Below are 6,024 nucleotides of genomic sequence, written 5' to 3'. Positions count from 1 at the left end.
GAGAGAGTTAATATGCCTGATCCACCTTCTATTAGTCGTTAATGTCTGGCATCTTGTGACGTTCTCGTGACAATTTACACCACTGTCTTGTAATGTTAAATCAACTGTTCATGTTTCATGTGTCTCTTCTAGTTGTTGTCATTCTATAATCCCAGAGTTTCATTTTGGGGCGGAGCTTTGTGTCTGAGAGCCAACCACACAGAGCAGAATCAGGTCAGTCTGCTGGAGAGGACCTGAAAAAACCAGGCACAGAGCACAGCAGGAGGTAAGAGACACAAATACCCCCGAAACACACTGTCTGTGTGTCACACACTGTCTGTCTGTCTGTCTGTCTGTCTACCCCCTGTCTGTCTGTCACTGTGTGTGTGTGTGTGTGTGTGTGTGTGTGTGTGTGTCTGTCTGTCTGTCTGTCTGTCTGTCTGTCTCTCTGTCTGTCTGTCTGTCTGTCTGTCTGTCTGTCTGTCTGTCTGTCTGTCTGTCTGTCTGTCTGTCTGTCTGTCTGTCTGTCTGTCTGTCTGTCTGTCTGTCTGTCTGTGTCTGTGTCTGTGTGTGTGTGTGTGTGTGTGTGTGTGTGTGTGTGTGTGTGTGTGTGTGTGTGTGTGTGTGTGTGTGTGTGTGTGTGTGTGTGTGTGTGTGTGCTACTCAGAATAGAAATAGGGCAATGCCATTTTATATTTAGGTAAAGATTTGCTTGAACATGTTAGGTCCATTCACTGTCAGACTTAACTCAGTAGTTAACTGTGAGAGGAGGACATGTTTGAATGAGGATTGTGTGTTTATGAGTATATGCTTGTGTGCATGAGTGTGTGTGTCTCTGTGTGTCCATCTGTGTGAGTGCGAGTTTTTTGTATATGTGAGTGTGTGTGTATCTATGTTTGTGAGTGTGTGTATCTATTTTGTGAGTGTGTGTGTGTATATGTGTGAGTGTGTGTGTGTGTATATGTGTGAGTGTGTATGTATCTATGTTTGTGAGTGTGTGTATCTATTTTGTGAGTGTATATGTGTGTATGTGTGAGTGTGTGTGTGGACAGAAAGCAGGTCCCCTCTGTGTATTTCTCTGCTATTTATAGTTAGAACAAATCCCAGATATGGGAAGAATCTGAGAGAGAGAGAGAAAGAGAGAGAGAGAGAGAGAGAGCGAGAGCGCGAGAGAGAGAGAGAGAGAGAGAGAGCTGATATCAAAAGTTAGAGGTTACAGGAAGAGAGAGAGAGATAAAGGTCGACTAAGGGTAACTGGGATCAAACGTCAGAGAGGTTACTGTTACATCAACAGGTAAGAGACTCAGAGAAATACGTGTGTGTCTCCCTCGCTCTGTGCGTGGAAAGCTATCTTGATGTCCAGAGCCTTGTACTACGAATCAGGTCTGAGGAGTTAGTGAGGTAACTTTGGTCAACTCTGAGTTCAACTCAGGTTAACCGGTACCATGAAAGGGGCTGACCTTTTAGCCAGCTATGGCAACAAGTCCTTCAGAACTAACCTGCTCTGAAGCAGGCTAACTCCATTTATCCTAAATGAAGTGTTTGAGCCACGAGTTGAGGACAAATGAAATTAGATTCTCTCCCTCTAGCAATGATTGTGTCATCATCCCCCTCATTTGAGGAAGACTACTTATTTAATATTTTACTAATCAAATGTTTTTTTATGTAAAAAATGATCATTAAAATACAGATGACATGACACATTTAGTAAGGACAGAATGCATTTGAAACTTCACGCACAGTAAAACTTCTGTATGACTTCATACAATTATTTTATCATTAGGAGATGGATTAAAGTTGCATGTGCATTGGTAACCACAACAAAGACGGCATTAATGAGTAGTAATAAAATAAAGGCACTTCTAAAAGCCTATTTTCAACCACAGGTTGCTGAATCACAGCTGAATTTGTAAAGATAACTTTTCTTTCATTTGAATTCTATTTGTATCGATGTTTCAGCATTGTCTCAATGACTAGTTTGGCTATGTGCAACATGCATGTGCAGTTACAAGCTTTTTGGAGTTAGTGGTAGGCAGACAAGCAATATCCAAGCATTGTAGTACGGATGAAGCCTGAGCTGGAATGTGAAGCTAACTGATCCTGGCTAGATTTCTTTGTAGTATACCCCTCTGGTAGGTTCTGACTGAGATCATCATCATCATTATTATTATTCATAGTATTACATTCATTTGAACAGGGACAATGTATATACTGAACAAAATTAGAAATGCAGCATGCAACCATTTCTAAGATTTGACTGAGTTACAGGAAATCAGTCAATTTAAAAACATTTATTAGGCCCTAATCTATGGATTTTACATTACTGGGAATACAGACATGCATCTGTTGGTCCCAGATACCTTAAAGAAAAGGTAGGGGCGATCAGAAAACCAGTCAGTATCTGGTGTGACCACCATGTGCCTCATGCAGTCTCCTTGACATAAAGTTTATCAGGCTGTTGATTGTGGCCTGTGGAATGTTGTCCCTCTTCACGCTGTCGTACACGTCAATCCAGAGCATCCCATTTTTTATTTAGCCTTTATTTAACTAGGCAAGTCAGTTAAGTACAAATTCTTATTTACAATGACGGCCTACACCGGCCAAACCCGGACGACGCTGGTCCAATTGTGCCGCCGCGCTATGGACTCCCAATCACGTCCGGTTGTGATACAGCCTTGTCTCGTCACAGTCTCTCTGTGAATTCAAGTTGCCATCAATAAAATTGTATTCTATTTGTTGTCTGCAGCTTATGTCTGCCCCATACCAAAACCCCACCTCCACCATGGGGCACGTCATGTGGGCGAGCAAAACTGCTCGCCCACATGACGTCATACACATCTGTCATCTGCCCTGTACAGTCAAAACCAGGTTCTGTGAAGAACACACTTCTCCAGCGTGCCAGTGGCCATCGAAGGTGAGCATTTGCCCACTGAAGTAGGTTACGACGCAGACCTGGTGAGGACGACAAGCACACAGATGAGCTTCCCTGAGATGGTTTTTGACAGTTTGTGCAGAAATGATTTGGTTGTGCAAACCAACAGTTTCTTCAGCTGTCCGGGTGGCTAGTCTCAGATGATCACGCAGATGAAGAAGCTGGATGTGGAGGTCCTGGGCTGGCGTGGTTACACGTGTTCTGCGGTTGTGAGACCAGTTGGATGTACAGCCAAATTCTCTAAAATGTCGTTGGAGGCGGCTTAAGGTCGAGAAATTAACATCAAATTCTCTGGCAACAGATCTGTTGGACATTTCTGCAGTCAGCTTGCCAATTGCACGTTCTCTCAAAACTTGAGACATCTGTGGCATTGTGTTGTGTGACAAAACTGCACATTTTAGAGTGGCCTTTTATTGATCCCAGCATAAGGTGCACCTATGTAATGATCCTGTTGTTTAATCATCTTGTTGATATGCCATACTTGTCAGGTGGATGGATTATCTTGGAAAAGGAGAATTGCTCACTAACAGGGATGAAAACACATTTGTGCCCAAAATTTGAGAGAAATAATATTTTTGTGCTTATGGAAAATTTCTTACATCTTTTATTTCAACTCATGAAACACTTTACATGTTGAGTTTATATATATATATTTTGTTTGTTCAGTATACAACAAACATAAGTCTCAGTACACTTGAGAAAAGATTCATCAACCAGCTAATTCCCTGGGTAACATACAAACATCAGCCATTTAAAAATAAACCATAAAAACAGAGGTCAGGACAAGCAAAAGTTCCTACAACAATTTATCCTCACATCTCCTCGCCAAGTGGAACTCATCAGTGAGAGCCCAAGATTGGGTCTGCCAACACCAGGACGAGGGAGGCTTGATGCAGCAGGGACTTCAACTCCACAGCAGGCTCCCCAAGCAGTAATGAGGCCAGCCCCAGCACCAGGAGACAAGTCCAGCAGCGCAAACATCCACCCTCCAGCATTCCTGAGGAAGGAGCCGAAGATCTCTTCATACCACCAGGGGTAAGACATTGAAAACTGCCTGCTGAGGTTTGAACGAATGGCCAAGATGTGACGGTGGCCAGAGGTACAATGAGCCTGCAATCTTGTCCCATTGCTCACAATTCAGTTTGTCTGTGATGTGTATGCCGAGGAACTTAAAACTTACTACCCTCTCCACTACTGTCCCATCGATGTGGATAGGGGGGTGCTCCCTCTGCTGTTTCCTGAAGTCCACAATCATCTCCTTAGTTTTGTTGACGTTGAGTGTGAGGTTATTTTCCTGACACCACACTCCGAGGGCCCTCACCTCCTCCTGTAGGCCGTCTCGTCATTGTTGGTAATCAAGCCTACCACTGTAGTGTCGTGCGCAAACTTGATGATTGAGTTGGAGGCATGCATGGCCACGCAGTCATGGGTGAACAGGGAGTACAGGAGAGGGCTCCGAACGCACCCTTGTGGGGCCCCAGTGTTGAGGATCAGAGTGGTGGAGATGTTGTTGCCTACCCTCACCACCTGGGAGCGGCCCGTCAGGAAGTCCAGTACCCAGTTGCACAGGGCGGGGTCGAGACCCAGGGTCTCGAGCTTGATGACGAGTTTGGAGGGTACTATGGTGTTAAATGCTGAGCTGTAGTCGATGAACAGCAATCTTACATAGGTATTCCTCTTGTCCAGATGGGTTAGGGCAGTGTGCAGTGTGGTTGAGATTGCATCGTCTGTGGACCTATTTGGGCGGTAAGCAAATTGGAGTGGGTCTACGGTGTCAGGTAGGGTGGAGGTGATATGGTCCTTGACCAGTCTCTCAAAGCACTTCGTGATGACGGAAGTGAGTGCTACGGGGCGGTAGTCGTTTAGCTCAGTTACCTTAGCTTTCTTGGGAACAGGAACAATGGTGGCCCTCTTGAAGCATGTGGGAACAGCAGACTGGGATAAGGATTGATTGAATATGTCCGTAAACACACCAGCCAGCTGGTCTGCGCATGCTCTGAGGGCGCGGCTGGGGATGCCGTCTGGGCCTGCAGCCTTGCGAGGGTTAACACGTTTAAATGTTTTACTCACGTTGGCTGCAGTGAAGGAGAGTCCGCATGTTTTGGTAGCGGGCCGTGTCAGTGGCACTGTACTGTCTTCAAAGCGGGCAAAAAAGTTATTTAGTCTGCCTGGGAGCAAGACATCCTGGTCTGTGACGGGGCTGGTTTTCTTTTTGTAATCCGTGATTGACTGTAGACCCTGCCACATACCTCTTGTGTCTGAGCCGTTGAATTGCGACTCTACTTTGTCTCTATACTGACTCTAAGCTTGTTTGATTGCCTTGCGGAGGGAATAGTTACACTGTTTGTATTCGGTCATGTTTCCGGTCACCTTGCCCTGATTAAAAGTAGTGGTTCACGCTTTCAGTTTCACGGTTTCTGGTTTGGGAATGTTTTAATCGTTGCTATGGGAACAACATCTTCAATGCACGTTCTAATGAACTCGCACACCGAATCAGCGTATTCGTCAATGTTGTTGTTCGCCGCAAAGCGGAACATATCCCAGTCCGGCCTCAGCGCGGGAGCTTCTTGTTTTAGCTTCTGTCTGTAGGCAGGGAGCAACAAAATGGAGCAGGCCTTGGACAAGGGCGTTAGCCACTATAGCCACTCCGGTGTGTCCGGTGCAAAGATCCAGAGCTTACGGCAGGAATCCGGTGATGTAGTGGCTTCTAGTCGTGTTAATGAAGAGTCCAGGAGGCATCAGCTGTGTAGCCGAGTGATCATAGGGTCCACTGAGCAGGCCGGGAGATGGGCCTGGCTCAAGGCTAGCTTCGGGCCTGGGCCACTCGGTAGCAGCTAGCTAGCTGCGATGATCCAGTGTAATGGTCCAGAGCTTACAGCAGGAATCCAGTGATGTAGTGGAGAAAAGCAGTCCGAAAAGCAGTTCTTAATAAGTACGACGCAACACGGAGTGCCCTGATACAGCCCTTAGCCGTGGTATATTGTCAATATACCAATACGTTGATGGGAAAGCACTAGTTTGCTGGCACCATAATTTATGTTTATACTTTTGCAGCAGTACTGTTGTTTTGGAAATCACTATGTAAATAAACACCCTTGCACGGAAGTGCTTTT

General features: G+C 45.5%; 1 protein-coding gene across 4 annotated transcripts in view; it reads left to right on the top strand.

Annotated features, from left to right (window-relative positions):
- The first annotated feature begins 211 nt into the window (after window positions 1-211).
- Window positions 212-6,024, top strand: part of LOC112227602 (small muscle protein X-linked) — a 29,237-nt gene continuing 23,424 nt past the window's right edge. Inside the window, exons 1-2 of one of the 4 annotated variants that reach the window (XM_042314233.1) lie at window positions 986-1,273; window positions 3,742-3,946. The gene's annotated coding sequence lies outside the window, so the exon portion shown is untranslated. Of the gene's footprint in view, window positions 266-985; window positions 1,274-3,741; window positions 3,947-6,024 lie in introns of those variants that run through there. The other 3 variants (XM_024392396.2, XM_024392394.2, XM_024392395.2) reach the window with 3 other exon arrangements.

This window comes from Oncorhynchus tshawytscha, unplaced genomic scaffold (assembly GCF_018296145.1).
Source record: "Oncorhynchus tshawytscha isolate Ot180627B unplaced genomic scaffold, Otsh_v2.0 Un_contig_1997_pilon_pilon, whole genome shotgun sequence".
In the NCBI taxonomy this organism is placed as follows: domain Eukaryota; kingdom Metazoa; phylum Chordata; class Actinopteri; order Salmoniformes; family Salmonidae; genus Oncorhynchus; species Oncorhynchus tshawytscha.
The sequence above is the reverse complement of the archived record's forward strand: the minus strand, read 5'-3'. Positions and strand labels throughout refer to the sequence as shown.